We start from the raw sequence: 16210 nt of genomic DNA, 5'->3' as shown, positions 1-16210 counted from the left end.
CAGGTTTATTTCTTTATTTTGGCTTGTGGATCTCCTCTGTGCTAACCCCAGATGTTTTTGTTTGCTTGTAACCTTTAAGCTGAACCCCCAACAAACTATTCTGGGTGCTTAACTTTTGGAATTGCTCCTTTAAAATCTAGCAAAAGCCTAAGTTCCAAACGTATTCTCTTTCTTTTTGTTTTTAATAAAATTTAGCTTTTTTAAGAACAGGATTGGATTTTTGATGTCCTCAGAGGTTTGTGCATATGCTGTTTGATTAGCTGGGGGCAACAGCTAATTTCCTTTGTTTTCTTTCTCAGCTCTTCCCCAGATGGGTGTGTTTGTGAGAGAGAGAGAGAGAGAGAAAGGGCTTGAGGGTTCCCCACAGGGAGGAATTCCCAAGTGCTCCTTCCTGGGTCCAAGGGTTTTTTTTTTTGCATTTGGGTGGTGGCAGCGTTTACCAAGCCAATGTCAGAGAAAAACTGTAACATTGGGAGTTTAAGACAAGCCTAGAGTGGAAAGTATTAATTTTTAGAATCCTTGCAGGCCCCCACTTTCGGCAATCGGAGTGACGGAGTGGGGATTCAGCCTTGACAGTGGGCAACACAGAGGTCCTGGCTTAGGATACCTTCCTCCCACCCTCCGCTGCCCTCCTGCCTTCCAAACTTCTTCTTGCTGCTGTCACAGCCCCAACTCAGAGAGCTTGAGATCACACTCCAAAGTTTTTGCAGCCAGTCTTCTGACTGAACATCATTTTAGTTTGTGCTTTTGGACATTGTATGATACATTAATATTTGATGAAAGGCAGGACATTCCTATCTTTTTGGCTTGTGTGTACTGCTTCTATGTACTTCTGTTCTAGGCACCATAAGGATTAAAACATGCTAAGCAGTCAGCCAGTGGCCAGTTGGATTCATTTCTTTAATCCCTTTCAATTTAGTCACTCAATTTGACCACTCACTAAACTCACCTTTGGTGAAATAGGAATTATCAGCCAAGAGTATTTTTACATATGCCTCTTTTAACATACGCCTCTTTCTTCCCTCCTAATAGAAACCTGGTTATGAATCTGGAACAAACATTCATTCCATCTATAGAATCACCTATTTTGGCTCAAGATCCTTGGCCAACAGGCAAAGACAGCTACTGCACATGTGGCATCCGTAGCATTAAATCTTAGCTGTTAAAAATGTTTAGAAAGGTTTTGCTAAGCCAGAGTGGGCGAGACGTGGCAGAAGTTAATTTTAGCGTAGACATGTAAAATAGTTATTGAAAGAAAGCGAAGAAGTCAGTCAAAGAAACAGTGTGAACTGAATTTGATTGGACTACATGAATTTTTGATTAGCAGTTTTCCAGGGGGTTGCTACAGAATCTTTAGCATGAGAGGAAGTGTTCATATATTGACTACCAGAAACTTAAAATTAAGTGTGGAAAGGTTGCCACTGACTCCTTTGGACATCTCTTTTCTGGGGAGCACTTGGCAACTTGATTCAAAAAGTATGGGTTACTGCTCCCATACACTGGGACCGAAGAGATATACTATTGTACTGTTGGGCCTCTCTTTTCTCCACAAGCCTGAAAAATCATGACCAGATGAGATGAGAACAGGGAATCAATCACCACTTCCATAGCCATGTCCTGTGTAACTCCTGAAATGCTAACCTATGGTTACTACTATTCTTTTTCTAGTGTGTCATTTTCTACTGCCATCTTTATTCCTCCAGTCTTCGGTTTAATGAGTCTGACACATCCAGCCTTATAACACTTTTCTGTAACCAATCTGCACCAATTTGAAATGGTTCCTGAGAAGGGTGAACTCTGACTTCCACAGACCCACCAGAAGAAGAACCAGAGAATGTGTTCCAGAGGAAAGGGAGTAAAGCCAGGGTCCAAGAGTGACTAATTGGGTCACACGATGCAATTAAGTTGCTGGAAGACCACAAGCAACTAGAGACAGAAGCGCATCTTCCTATCCCTTTTCTATTCTTTTCTTTCACCCTTACACACCTTTGCAGGAGTTTGTCTTGTCTTAAGAGTCAGGATCAGACTTCAAAACAGAACTGGAGAGCTGCCACCTAAAATTGACATTCCCCCCCACATCAAGAGATCTGATGCAACTTGAGAGACTTTCAAGCAAGGGTTTTAAAAAAAATAAAAAGATATTCCAAGGTTGTACAGTGCCCTTCTGTACAGTGCTTTTTGTAAAATATATATGTTCTGTTTTCATCAGTCTTCCTTGTTCTCAGTGCAAATTTCAAAACATGGATGAAAGCACACAGAAATTTTTTTCTGAGCATTCCACCAACTATCACTGGGAAGCAGAGGAAATTCTTTTTAAAATAAACCGACCCTGAGACCAATGGTGGTTGTGGAAGGTTCTTTTCCCCCTTTACCTTCTGCACTGTGCTTTTGGCCAGCTTCTTAAACACTAAAAGAGAGAACTGATACATCAGCAGTTTAACCTGATTGCACCTGAAGCTCATTTACTTTCGTGATTGAGCATATGGCTAAAACCTTGTCATGTTTCCCTTTGCACTCTTGGATGGAATCTTCAGCAGCCTGCACGCAAGGTTCTCTCTCCTCTGATGTAAGATCCAGCACTCAGCAGAAACACTTTCCCACCCATTATAAGGATGCTTTTGTAGATACTACGAAATAATTTCTCAAGTTTTCCCCAACATCTTGTATTAATACTGGTGCTTTTGGCTAGTCCTTAAACTGTACCCTTCTTCACTTGCGGCATCTAGTAACAGACCTGTGAGTTTCAATCTGTTTGTGTGAGTGCTTCCATCATGTCTTTTAATGGCACATTTTGTGCTATACTGCAGGCCTTGTTAGCATAAAAGCAAGCTACAGCTTTCTAATCAAGTTCAAGTCTTTGCCTGTAAGTCACTTATGGCATAACTGATTGAACTTTGCCATTCTGGGGGGATGGGGTCCCAAGACAGACTGCTCCTGAATGTTAAAGAGTTGCTAAAGACCTGGAACGAGGACGAAAGTAATCATGGCTACATTTCAATGACAATGGCATCAAAAGTATCTCAACTGCAGGATTAAATTTAATATTCTGCTCTTCTACTTCAAGAGAGATATTTAATCTTGAAGAACTCAAAGAAACAGATACTCTGCCCTTTTGGAGGTAAGCAAGAATTCTGCGTTGCTAATTATTGACAATATTTACATTTTTATTTCAAAGGAATTACCTGTTCTCATTACTCAATTCCATTCACTCTCTTGTCTCCTACCATTTCCTTCAATTTTAAGCTATTACAGCTCTAGCTGAGCTCCCTCTGTGGACAGTCACCAGGCTGCTGAATTGGACCTAGCTTTGGATTCCATTTATTTTGAAGCCTGTTGGTACAGAGCAGCATCCAGACACTGTCTCTTAGTCTGGCCTCTCTGGCACACAGACACCCTGTTTGGCATCCCCTTCCTGGGTATGTGGGACTCTGCAGTCCAGCCGCTCTAGGCCCCAAGACCAGAGCTGATTCTCCCAAGTCTCCCAAATAGCTTAAGCATGCCCTCCCCAGAGCTCCACCCTCCCGGGTACTTTGATTTACAATGTAACTCTTAGGATGGATGTAAGCTACAGCAGTACAGCCATGGCATTGCAGCTGTGCAACTGTAGCACCCTAGCTTAGAAGGTTCCTCAGCGATGGCAGGAGTTTTTCTGGTGATGCAGTAAATCCACCACTCCGAGAGATGTTAGCTAGGTTGATGGAAAATTCTTCCATCAACCTAGATGCATCTACACCAGGTCAACATAACTACATCAGCTCAGGGTGCAAAATTTTTCACAGGCCTGAAAAACGTAGCTAGGTAGACCAGGCCCCAGGATCTTGTGACAGCTGAAACAAGAGAACACACAGATTTTGTAAAGAAACTTCTAAACCAGATACACTTTACTGACAGACAAAGCAAAGATTTACAGATCCAGGCAAAAACAAGTGCTTCAAGCAAAACCCTCTCTCAGGCATCCTAGCTACTTTTGGGTTTTGATTAATGTCTTTTTGGGGTCCCAGGACCCTCCTGCTCCCCAGTTCTCCTGCTCAGACTTCCTGTTCCTGGCAGTGGATGGCTATTGAGAAAGCCCCCTAGCTGAAGAAGATCAAGCCTTTAAACAGAATTCTCCTGGGGTGGATCCGTTTGAAGGGAAAATGATTGAAGCTGACTACTCTTGGTGGCTTTCCCATTGTTAGTCCCTCTGCTAGGCGTAAGGATTTCTCCTAATACTACCTGGGTGTCCCAGCTCAAGATGGAGGGTACAGTGCAAAAGCGAAAGGCATAGTACAGTATGAAGTCAAAATGGCATTCACAAAACAATGAGTTTGCAGATTGATATAAACGTATCTGTCCCATAAAGTCAAAAAGATTCAGTGGCAAAAAAAATTTCATTAACACAGAGTTAATGTTGCTAGGTGGTAGGTACATCACCCCTCGCAGAATGATGAGTTGAGCAAAACTCAAACTTTTGAAAGCCAGAAAAATGCATTTAAGGGTTGCCTATGAAATCTTAACTCTGCCCTCTTTCAGCAATGTCCCAATACAGCCCTGTTAATACACACACACACACACCTTTACTCTGCCAACCCCACATTTGCTGAAAAGTACAAGCTCTTGCTCCTGGGGGAATTCTGCACCAAAAAATTTAAAATTCTGTGCACAATATTTTAAAATTATGCATATTTTATTTGTCAAAACAACACAATATAATCACACCAGTTTCAATTATTTTGGTCATTTATTTCAAAATATCTGTTATCAAGTATGTCTGTAACAATACAGACAACAAAAAAGATTCTGGAAATTTTGTCAAATAGATTCCTTACTACGCATATTAATACAGAACTTGGTGTTCATTTAAAACTACAATACAGAAACATACTTCCCACACCCCTCAAAAGCAGTGCAAAGACTCAGGGGAGTCAGGGGTAATGGAGGAGCTGAAGGAGCCTGGGTGTGAACTTGGAGAGTTGTTGGGTGTGGGAGGGAGAAGTATGAAACAGGTGGGGTTTTTTTTGGGGGGGGGGGATTGTTAGGGACTTGGGGAGCCTTCCCCATGCAGACCATGGCTGACTCTAGGCTCTCCCCATTCAGTCAGGCACATCTGTCCCTGTCCCCAAGTATCCCTGCACGTCCCTCCCCCCATCCCCATGTATCCCTGCACCCACACTGAACCAGCCCCATCCCCGATGTGTCCCTGCAACCCCACTCAGCCACCCTCCTCCCCCGTAAGCATGTGTCCCTGCATCCCCACTCCCATTCAGCCCCCATCCCAGTCTGTGCCCCCCACTAGTCCTTCTGAACTCCAGTCTGTGACCCCCCCATACTGTCCATCCCCCCACATATCCTGTGCCTCCTCACCTGGCCCCATGGGCAGGGTGCTCTTCCCTATTCATTGCTGGAGTCCCTCCCACCTGAGAGAGGCTGCTTTCTGTTCTGGCGAAACAGCAGCCCCTGGTGGGCGAAAGGCATAACTGAAGCACTTCTATGTAGAATGTATTTTCTGCTGAGAAAAAAAAATTCTGCATGGCACATGAATTCTGAGCATGTGTGGTGGTGCAGAATTCCCCCAGTAGTAAAGCTCTTCACTTCCTTTCACTCTCACCACAGGATTCCATTTAATACTATTAAAAGATACGAAGAGAAAAAAGGTTGCCCACCTTCCCTTCCCTCTACCCTCTTTGAACAATGCCTCAATATGCACATACTCACACTGATTTCTGGCACTAGAGATTCAAGAGGTTTCAGATTTTGGTGTGTATACATACACACACACAAACTCCTCAGAAATAACACCACACATGCACAATTTAAGAAACATTTTCCAGCCTTTTACAGCTCCCTTACATGTACCCACAGGATATCATCTCAACCTTCACTTTAACTTAATCATCATAAAAGCATTAGAATCTTTTCATATTCCACCTCACTGCAGACAATAGCCTTTGCAATAAAAACTATGTCCTGCTACTGACTTAAGCTATACAATTCTGCATAAAAATGATGCATGCAGCCGCCTGAAGGTACACGTGCGCCTCTTCCCCTTCCTCAAGAGTGTGGAAAACACCTCCTCATATCACAATCACAGCTGTGTCACACCTCAAAGTAATCCACAGCTCACTCGCTCTCTCACACACATACTCCTCTACCAAGCAGAGCTAACTATGGTACCTCCACCAATCAGCACAGCTACATCTGATGCCGATCACACTCACTTTACCTGGACTGCATGCATATAATAAATGCTTAGGCTGCTTGTTATTAATAATGCCCTTCCTAATAAAACCCCTGTGCCCTGCTATTATATAACGTACACATTGAAATGATGCATACTGGATCCTGAAGGTACATATGGCAGCTCTTACCTTTGCTCACACACACTGGAGGATGCAAAACATATCTCCTATCATAATCACAGCTTTGTCACACACCTTAAAGTAACCCACACATTCCTCATATCACACATGCACTAGCAGGCCCTGCTACTGCCTCCACCATTTAGTGTAACACAGTGACTGCACTTGCAGTGTATGCAAATAATTCCCGTTGGCTACAGTCAGCTCCCAGGGAACAGAGGGAGGGTGACATGTGCACTCCACCACCACTTTAAAAGTGTTAGATGAAATCCTGTGAATGAGAATGAATGGATTGTAAAAGGAGGTGAAGAACTTGTACATTTTACCAACTGTGGGGTTGGCAGAGTAAAAGTGTATGTGTTAAGTGCATGGGCAACCTTAACTGTGCATTTCCTGGTTTTCGGAAGTTTGAGTTTTGCTCATCTCAGTGTTCTGCAAGGGGATGACATCCCACCAAGCAACCTTAACTCTGTTTTAATGTAGTGTTTTGCCATTGAATTTCCCACTTTTTTTTTTAAATAGAAAAAAGATAGATTATTGGTAGGAGTTAGCAATCATTTAAGCAGTTGTGCGTATCACGTCATGCAATTTGCATACCGAACCAGCTACCCTGTCTCCCTCCCTATTAACTGGGCCCCACTAGCCCTGCTATGGCACACCTCCCCAGCCATCCCCTTGACCCATTTCCCAACTGTTCCTCCCTCCAATCTGGCCTCCTCCCCACTACTGTACCCAGGCACCCCCATTGCAAGCAGGGATCTCATCTCCCTGAAATCCTCGCTTCCTGGTGTACATACATATCTATTGCCATTGCTTCTTCCTTCCTGGAACCCAACCCACATGCAGTGCCTGGAGCGAAGGACAATTATGTTACAGTGGAATGGTCTTTCAGAATGGTTGGAGGGTGGAGTTTGTGGCAGGGCCAGTAGAGAAATCACAGACAGAGTTTCTGTTCCAAATGACTGACAATTTTATGTTTGAGAGAAAGATCTTCTGACCCCTGTCCAATGTACCCCATCTACAAGAAACAGGGGGTTTCAGAGCTTGTAACGTTTCTATGCCATATGGTACACATTTTCCAGTCAGCCATGAACCCTCCAATTTCCTGATTAATGTTTTTCCAACACTTATTAATAGCTTTCGTACTGTCACTGTAGCAATTAGTCAGCTGCTCAGACAAAATCAGAGAAAACTATTGCAGCTCCCAGACACAGATCTCTGATGCCATCCAAATCTGCTCTCACACACTGTACGAGGTGCACTGCGAATAAGGCCCAGATCATTTCTGCCCGAGTGAATCACCACAATATCCGGTAGGTCCTCTTATGTCATCAGTTAGATGCTGCAATGTGGGCAAAACATGATCCCAACACAGGCCACCTCTCCCTACCCAAATCAGCCTGTTGTCAGCAATCCCCATGTCACGGTGTATTCCTTGCTCTCCCACAAACTTCTGCAACCTTGTGATCCAGGAATCGGCCAGAACCCACATGCTGGTAACCCTGGCAGCGCACACGTTTCATTTCCCTCAGCAGTCAGCGAGCCTGGCCTGAGTTCCAAACCTCCACGCCCCGTGTCTTTGGAAACATCACATTAATCTGCCCTGAGATCAGGAAGCAGCCACTTGCCCCCCCAGCCCTGCCCAGGGGCTAGTAACATACAGATTTTCCTCGAACACCCAATCCAAGGCTTGCCTACCACCCATCCTCATTTTCCAACCCCTCTCTGCCCCCGCGCCTCGCTTCTGTCACAGCTCTCCATCTCCTCTCCACCTGATAAAACAAAAATTTTGGTTAGATCAGCTGCTGACTGTTCCGCTGTGATCACAGTAAACCTCCCCCTCAAATACAAACACTTTGAGCCGAGACAACTTGTAGCAAGCAACATGAGCTACTAAATCTTTATTGCACAGGTGGACTAAGGTTTGGACTAGAAACATCAGCAGCAGGGTGGTCAGCAGGGGCACTGGCGTCAGCATTATGCCAGAAAAGCATAAAGCAGCTGCATAGACACCCTCTCGTGGGTTTTTATTTTATTGGCGCATGCGCACTGTAATCCTTCCAGACTACACACTACGCTAGCAAAGAAGTCAATATGTTCTTAAATACCATTCATGATTTGGATCCCACAAAGACTTGGTGCCCTGCACTACCTTGGGTAAAAAAATAAAAAATAAATAAATAACCAACTGAGATTATTCTGACCCACCATAGCAATACTGACTCTCCAGTGCTGCTTCAAAACAAAACAAAAAAAACCCTAGAAACTTTGAAAAATTGATATTTTGGGGGGAGGAGCTTATATCTCTGAACTCTGGCTCAAATGACCTGATATGTGGGTCATAAACCTCACTCTGCACTCCCATGAAGCATACCAAATTTCAAGAAAATCCATGCAAGCATGTGGATTTTAGAGCACATAGAAGTGTTGTCCTTTAAACAGGAAGGATAGAGGGATGATGGAGATAAAGGGCTCCTTCTGCATATTCCTCTGCAGCACAGGAGCATGGATGTGGCCCATTCATTTCAATGTGATGCTCTCGGTGGACTGAGAATACCCCTGGGGACGAATACAGCCTGAAACAATAGCTGAGATATGTGAACTTCTCCATTCATCTGAATAGGTGTTCCCGTCCCCCCCACCCTCTCCCCAGAGCTTTAGAGCTTCTGATATGCATGAAGTAAGTCCAAAGGGACAAGACTTCCCCAGATCCTCGCTCACATGGAGCCAGGGAAGGGGCTGCACCACTGTAATCAATTCTTAGTGTTTACTGATTGCCAAACATCTGTGTATCACCATTTCCACTACTAATCAGCAGCTTTCACATTTCCTACAGTTAACAGGAGAAACACACACCTAATGCATTCAAAAGTGAAGCTACCTCTGCACTAGAAGTGCCCCAGCTATGGTGCTGTAGCGCTTCTGGTGAAGACGCAGGGCCGACAGAGAAAGCTCTCCCGTCAGTTTGATGACTTCACCTCCCACAAGAGGCAGTAGCTATGTTGGCAGGAGAAGCTCTCCCACTGACATAGTGCTCTGCACACTGGCACTTAGGTCAGTATAACTTACATCAATTAGGAGTGTGGACTATTCACACGCCTGAGCGATGTAAGTTATACTGACCTATGCGCCAGTGTAAACATGGCTAAGTTTACACTAGAACTAGGCTATCTTTATACATCAGACGCTCTGCCCACCTTCCAGAAATCTCTAGATCCTAACCAACCAAATCCCCTAACAGTTCACATCTCCACCCGTTCTCCTCTTCAACATTCAATAACAGTTGAATACGCCCACTAGCTACTCCCCATCTCCCCAGTCACCAATGACTCCACCCATTCTACTTCCGCCCTAGGCTTGTAGGCTGTTCTGCATCATTCTTATTGTTTCCCAACGGGCCTAAAAAGAACCTTAATGTTTCCATCACTTCCTTTCTAAAACATGAAAATAAAAGTTCTTCACAGATTTAAACAACAGCCTAAAGTTTCTAGTATCTACAAACTCTTTCAAGTAGATTTATTTTTTTTGAAGTTATAATCCTCTATGGGGAAAAATTCTTAAGTTTCCTCAAACCCCTGTTTCATCCAAATAGAGAGGGAATAAGGAAATGCAAACAAACGGAGACTTGCTTGTGTTTGTTTTTAAGTGTTAAACTTTTCTTCTGTGTGTGCATTGAAGAAATGTTAGAATTTCTTGTTGGGACTTGGTGATTTACCACAGAGGAAGCCGGGACATGACAAGCAAACTCCAGACCAAAATTAATGTAAATGTTGTGGCAGTAAAAACACAAATAAGGTAACTTAAAAGACAAAACATCCTAAAATCCCTATCTGATTCTCTACACATATACTACAGTAACAAGCCTGGGGTATATGCTCCAGATCAGGGAGCAGTTTGAATAGCGAATATGTGTATCACAGGAGTTTAAAAAGCTCTGCAAAAAAAACCAAAAACCCCCCAACACCACCTCCCCCCCGCCAATAAACATTAGCAGGAAACCAAAAACTCCATAACTTGAGAAAAGAGCTAACTCCTCACAGAGAAGTCCCAGCCAGCCAAGAGCCCATCAGAGAAGCAATGAAACATGCCAAAGTCAAATGAATTGCATCTCCAATAGCATCCTAGTGGCAGAAACAATGGCAGATGATTTCAATCCAAGACCCCATAGAGAGGACAGTAATTAGAAAAAGAAGAGAGCCCTTTGCTAATCAAGTGTTCTCGGCAGTCAGTCTGGTTCCTGAGGAGAGCGTTAGAAGCTCTCTTTGGCTGCCCAAGAGTTAGACTCCTGACGTCCCAAGATCAGTAAGAATCTGAAGACTATGATATAAGGACTTTTTTTTTTAAAAAAAAAGCATAAAAGACCCTTCAACATACGATCCAAACCAGGGGAAGTCAGGAGGTAGACTGTGGGCCAAATCAGGACTGCCAAATGCTTCTGAACGGAGCCCAACATTTTTAGTTACTTGTCATTATCGTTACTTTTTATTATAACTATTTTCTCTAGAGTCTGGACCTTGACCAAGAAATTTGGACCTTGACAAAAAATAAATAAATAATTGCTCTAAACTGTTTAGCTCTGACAGAGCAGTGAATACTGCCTGTATTCTAGTTTCCACGGTGGGCTAATTACATGAACTCCTTTTCCTTGCTAACGTGCAACAGAATAAAACTTCCATCAAACTGGAATGTGGTCCTGATAACTATACTGTCAGCCTCTCACTCGATCTTCCCACAGCAGCAGACCCACGATTACTGGCACCACGAGGACAGGAATCCCCTTGAAGAGGACTGGACTGTTAGTAAGACTCGAATACAGAATACAGAAACTGACAGCTCAAATGACAAGTGAGCTTGTTGTTCCAGTTTAGGGCCTAGCCTCTATATCAAACGCTACCAGCACACCTGAGTTTGGTATATTCCATTTGAGGCAGCCCTGGATGGGTCTCAGGCCTGATATACACAACAAAGTTAGCTTAAACTAAGTCACCTTGTGTCGACCTAGTTTGGCCTGTGTCTAACACTTAAATGTGTCTCACCGATGTAAGCACCCCATTGTGGTGACACAGTAACATCACCTTCCCAGTGGCAGCAACCAAATTGCTAAGGTCTAAACCAGTCATGGAGGCCAAGCTTCCTTCCCATTCCCTGGAGATGGTGCCTCTTAGTCACAATCCAACCACAGCACAGATCAGACATTGCTATTGCAGTCACATGCTGTATTTCACACAGGAACCCTCCCCCTTCCCAAAAGCTTTACTTGTTCTGAAAATAGGAGGACTCATTCTTCAGGGCTGTCAAACACCTTTCACTAGCATTAAACTAACCTTAAAATTCTTCTGGCTGTTATCTGTGAATGGGAGAACTACAGGTCTTGACCAGATAACCCCACCCCCATATCCCTTTGGCTCTTCACAGATTAGTCAACCATGAGAAATGCTCCTCTCACCACCAAGTAATTTACCAGAGCCAAAGCCAAGGACAGAACATTTGCAAAGGAGAGAATGGGCACAGATTTTCTGCACTTGTTACATGTGGTGGTTCCTAAACCTTCCCAAGCTGCAAGAAGTTTCTCCTTTCCTTTCTCCCTCTTCCCAAAATCCAAAGATGTCCTTTGTGCCCTTTTCCAGGCAGCTAACTCCATGTGTCTTCTTCACTGTGGCAGCCCCTGGGCTGCCATTAACCTACCCAGCATATGCCCCTCCTCTGCCCCTCTCCCAGGGTTATGTGAGACCTAGACAGTCCATGACAGCCCTCATCACATCACTGGTGCCCTTTCTATAGCATCGGCAACATGTTCCTGAGGGTGGAGAGCGTAAGTGTCCTCAGGAGGAAGATCACTCCTCTCATTCCTCAGGTAGATTGTTTTAATAAGAAGAAATCTGATTTATCTGGCATTCACATCATCATCCAGTTAAAATTTAAAGCAGACATTAGAGCACATAACAAGGATAGGGGTGGAGAAAAAATCAGACCTTCTTCCACTCCACCTCAGGCAGTTATACAGATTCTCTTGCCACTCCTGGAAGTGCAGTACCAAGCAATCTGCTACTACAACATAGCATCAAAACTTCTGTCTCTCTCACAGCACAAACGCAAGGAGCTTGACACACTCAGCTGAACCTGCTATACTGCACAAGTTTCTCTCCCCTCAACACAGTGAGCTGGTGATTTGCAGTTCAGAACAGGCAGCTTCCTCCTGATAAGGCTGCTCCTTCCTGGAAATAGGAGATATAGCTGCCTTATCTCAGGGAAGAGAAGAGGCCACTTTTGCTAAGTAGCAAAGTTCTCACCTTGAAAGCCTCTCTCTTGATTGGCACAGAACACCCAAGGTTGGGGAACTTTTAATCAGACGCCTGCATAATTACTAAATCATTATTAATTATATTGGAGAGCAGAGACCTCAGAAGAAAGGCAAAGCAAACAAAGGGCCCAATGAAGTCTCCTGTGCTGTTGGAAAAAATTAGTAATTAGAAGTCATGAGCGCACTGAAGAGTGAGGGAGCACTGTCACAGTCAGTGTTCAGGACTTGCGAGTGACTTGCATGCTAAGGAGCAGGCTCTCATCCCCAGGGAAATTACAGCGCATTGCCTCACAAAGCAGCAAGTACAGAAATGAAAGAACAGCTCCTGTTAACTGATAGCTTTATTCATGCACAGAATAAGGATTTCAGACAGGGACCCCATCCACCGGGGCTCCCATAAAACCTCCCCTCTGCATGTCTCTGGCCCCTCCAGAGGTCCCTCTAACCTCCCCAACCCCACAGCGCTCCCACAGTGCAAGGAATAAGAGAGAACAAAGCCTCAGGTCTATCCATTCCAGCCTACATGTCAGTGATTCAATTGCTCGACTGGAGCAATCCCTGCACCCAGGACTCTTGCGACACAATTGCATAGGACAGCAGACATTTCATGTTAATAACCTAAACATACTATCACCCTCTCAAGAGGAATCTACACCAGCTAAAGACATGCTATTAGCACCGAGGCCAAACATGTCCTAGGAAACACTGAAACCATGGTCTGCCAGGGGAAAAAAAGCAAAGCCAAATTTATGGATTTAGAGAGACCCCACAACCTGAATTGGACATGCCTAGACCTCACAATAAACCAGAAGAGTTTCAGGCTGGCTATCAAATCCAATCTGAGAAAGGACTGTGGAAATCTATCTAAACCATAAAAAAAATATATTAGGCAAATACAACCTCACTAAAGCCACTGCAAGAACTATTTGACAGAATAATTCAACTCATCTGGGACCAAAGACTAGGACTTAACAGCAAAGTACATTGAATTCCTCTATAGTAAATCCTGCAAATGAACTAGGTGGACAGAGGAACTCGTCCAACAACAGCTGCAGAGCAGAACAAAGGCACCTGCCTTTGCTGAGCAATATATAAGGAAGATACTGAACTGCTGATACCATTTTGAAGAGCAGTTAAAGACCAAAATTAGTCATTTGATGAAAGCACACAAACTACTCATTCAAAAACAAGTAATGCTAGAGACACTAGGCCCAACCTTAAAGTTCACAACATCCTGGTAAGACACAACGCACAAGTTGAATTTCTAAACATGATCTTCATTCTGGCCACTCATGAAACCATAGTGAAACACACAGAACACAGGCAGACACTCAAATACAGTCTCAGCTCTCACAATGTACTCACTTGCAGGTGCAAGATACTAGAAACTTAGGGAGGAATCATACTGCAACCAACATGGCTGAGCAGAGATCAAAACCAAAAGACATCTTCTACTGCACTGCTCAAACAACAAAGAACAAGAAAAAGACACCGCAAGTTATCATAAATCGTAAGATTTCCCATTTAAAAGCGAAAAAGAAGAAACTGAGCAGAACTGGGGCAGAAATAGGACTGCAGTATGTGGCAGCCTGCCATGGAGTTAAAAACAAACACCATCAAATTGCTGCAGGCTAAAAGCAAACCCAGCAGAGGCAACTCTTTGATCATACTTAAGGCTACGATTTAGACATGGAGGTTGCAGAAGTCACAGAATCAGCGACCTCCATGACTTCAGCTTGCGGTGGTGGTCAGGAGCTGCAGTGTCCCCCACCACGCGGTGGTTGGCAAGGAGCGGCTCCCAGAGCTCCAGGCCGCCTGTGGCAGTGGGGCCCCGGAGCTCCCGACCACCGTGGGGAACCCCCCCGCACTCCTGGGCATCGTGGGCGCCAGAGGCGGGGATACCCCGCAGCTCCCGGCCCCACGTCCTCGGAGGTGCAGGCGGCAGGGGTACACCAGAGCTCCCAGGTGCTGCAGGCAGCTCCTAGTCCCTGTGCACTTGCCTGCCTCAGGCCACGTAAGGACCCACAGATCCCAATTTTGTCACCAATATTTTTAGTAAAAGCCAGGGGCAGGTCATGGCTTCCATGAATTTTTCTTTTTTGCCCATGACCTGTACATGACTATTACTAAAAATTAGGGCTGTCAAGTGATTTAAAAAAAAAAACTGCACTTAACAATAAAACAATGTAAAACTTTACAGCCTCAGACGGGAGAGGCATGGGGGGGTGGGGAGGGGGGAATCAGCCTCAGCCGGGGGAGGTGTGGAGCTTTGGGCTGGGGGAGGTGTGGAGCTTGGGAGTGGGGGAGGGATCAGCCCCATAGGTCGGGATGGGGGTCAGTCCCAGCCCTGGGCGGCATGGGGCTCGGGTTTGGGTGGGGTCAGCCCCAACCTCAGGAGGCACGGGGCTCGGGTGTGTGTGTGTGTGTTTGGGGGGTGGGGGGGGTCAGCCCCAGCTGCAGCCAGCACAGGGCTCAGGGGAAGGGGGCTCAGCATGCATTCATGCTGATGACGGGTTCTGCTTGATAACGATTCAAGGCACAGTGGCCCATTTTCATCATCTGAGTCAGATGCCACCAGCAGAAGGTTGTTTTTCCTTTTTTGTGGTTCGGATTCTGTAGTTTCCGCATCGGAGTGTTGCTCTTTTAAGACTTCTGAAAGCATTCTCCACACCTCATCACTCAGATTTTGGAAGAAACTTCAGATTCTTAAACCTTGGGTCGAGTACTGTGTCTATCCTTAGAAATCTCACATTGGTACCTTCTTTGTGTTTTGTCAAATCTGCAGTGAAAGCGTTCTTAAAATGAGTATGTTCTGGGTCATCATCCGAGACTGCTATAACATGAAATATATGGCAGAATGCGGGTAAACCAGAACAGGAGAGAAACAATTCTCTCTCAAGAAGTTCAGTCACAGATTTAATTAACGTATTATTTTTTAGCAAGCATCATCAGCATGGAAGCATGTCCTCCGGAATGGTGGTTGAAGCATGAAGGGGCATATGAATGATTAGTATATCTGGCATGTAAATACCCTGCAACGCCAGGTACATAAGTGTTATGCGAAGACCTGTTCTCACTTTCAGATGACATTGTAAATAAGAAGCAGTCAGCAGTATCTCCCATAAACGTAAACAAACTTGTTTGTCTTAGCAATTGGCTGAACAAGAAGTAGGACTGAGTGGACTTGTAGGCTCTAAAGTTTTACATTGTTTTATTTTTGAGTGCAGTTATGTAACAAACAAACAAAAATCTACATTTGTAAATTACACTTTCACCATAAAGAGATTGCACTACAGTACTTGTATGAGGTGAACTGAAAAATACTATTTCTTTTGTTTATCATTTTTACAGTGCACATATCTGTAATAAAAAACAACAACAAAATGAGCCCTGAACACTTTGTATTCTGTGTTGTAATAGAAATCAATATATTTGAAAATGTAGAAAAACATCCAAAAATATTTAATATATTTCAATTGGTATTCTATTGTTTAACAGTGCGATTAATTGCGATTAATTTTTTAAATTGCAGTTAATTTCTTTGACTTAATCGCGTGAGTTAACTGCGATT

The 16210-nt window shown here is 44.2% G+C and overlaps 1 protein-coding gene across 1 annotated transcript in view; it reads right to left on the bottom strand.

Moving 5' to 3' along the window:
• The window catches only part of WASHC1 (WASH complex subunit 1), a 73759-nt gene that overhangs the window by 31630 nt on the left and 25919 nt on the right, over positions 1-16210 (bottom strand). The gene's annotated exons all lie outside the window — the stretch shown is intronic.

Source organism: Chelonia mydas, chromosome 1 (assembly GCF_015237465.2).
Source record: "Chelonia mydas isolate rCheMyd1 chromosome 1, rCheMyd1.pri.v2, whole genome shotgun sequence".
Classification (NCBI taxonomy): Eukaryota; Metazoa; Chordata; order Testudines; family Cheloniidae; genus Chelonia; species Chelonia mydas.
Note: the sequence above shows the minus strand (reverse complement) of the source record. Positions and strands in the feature narration are given on the sequence as shown.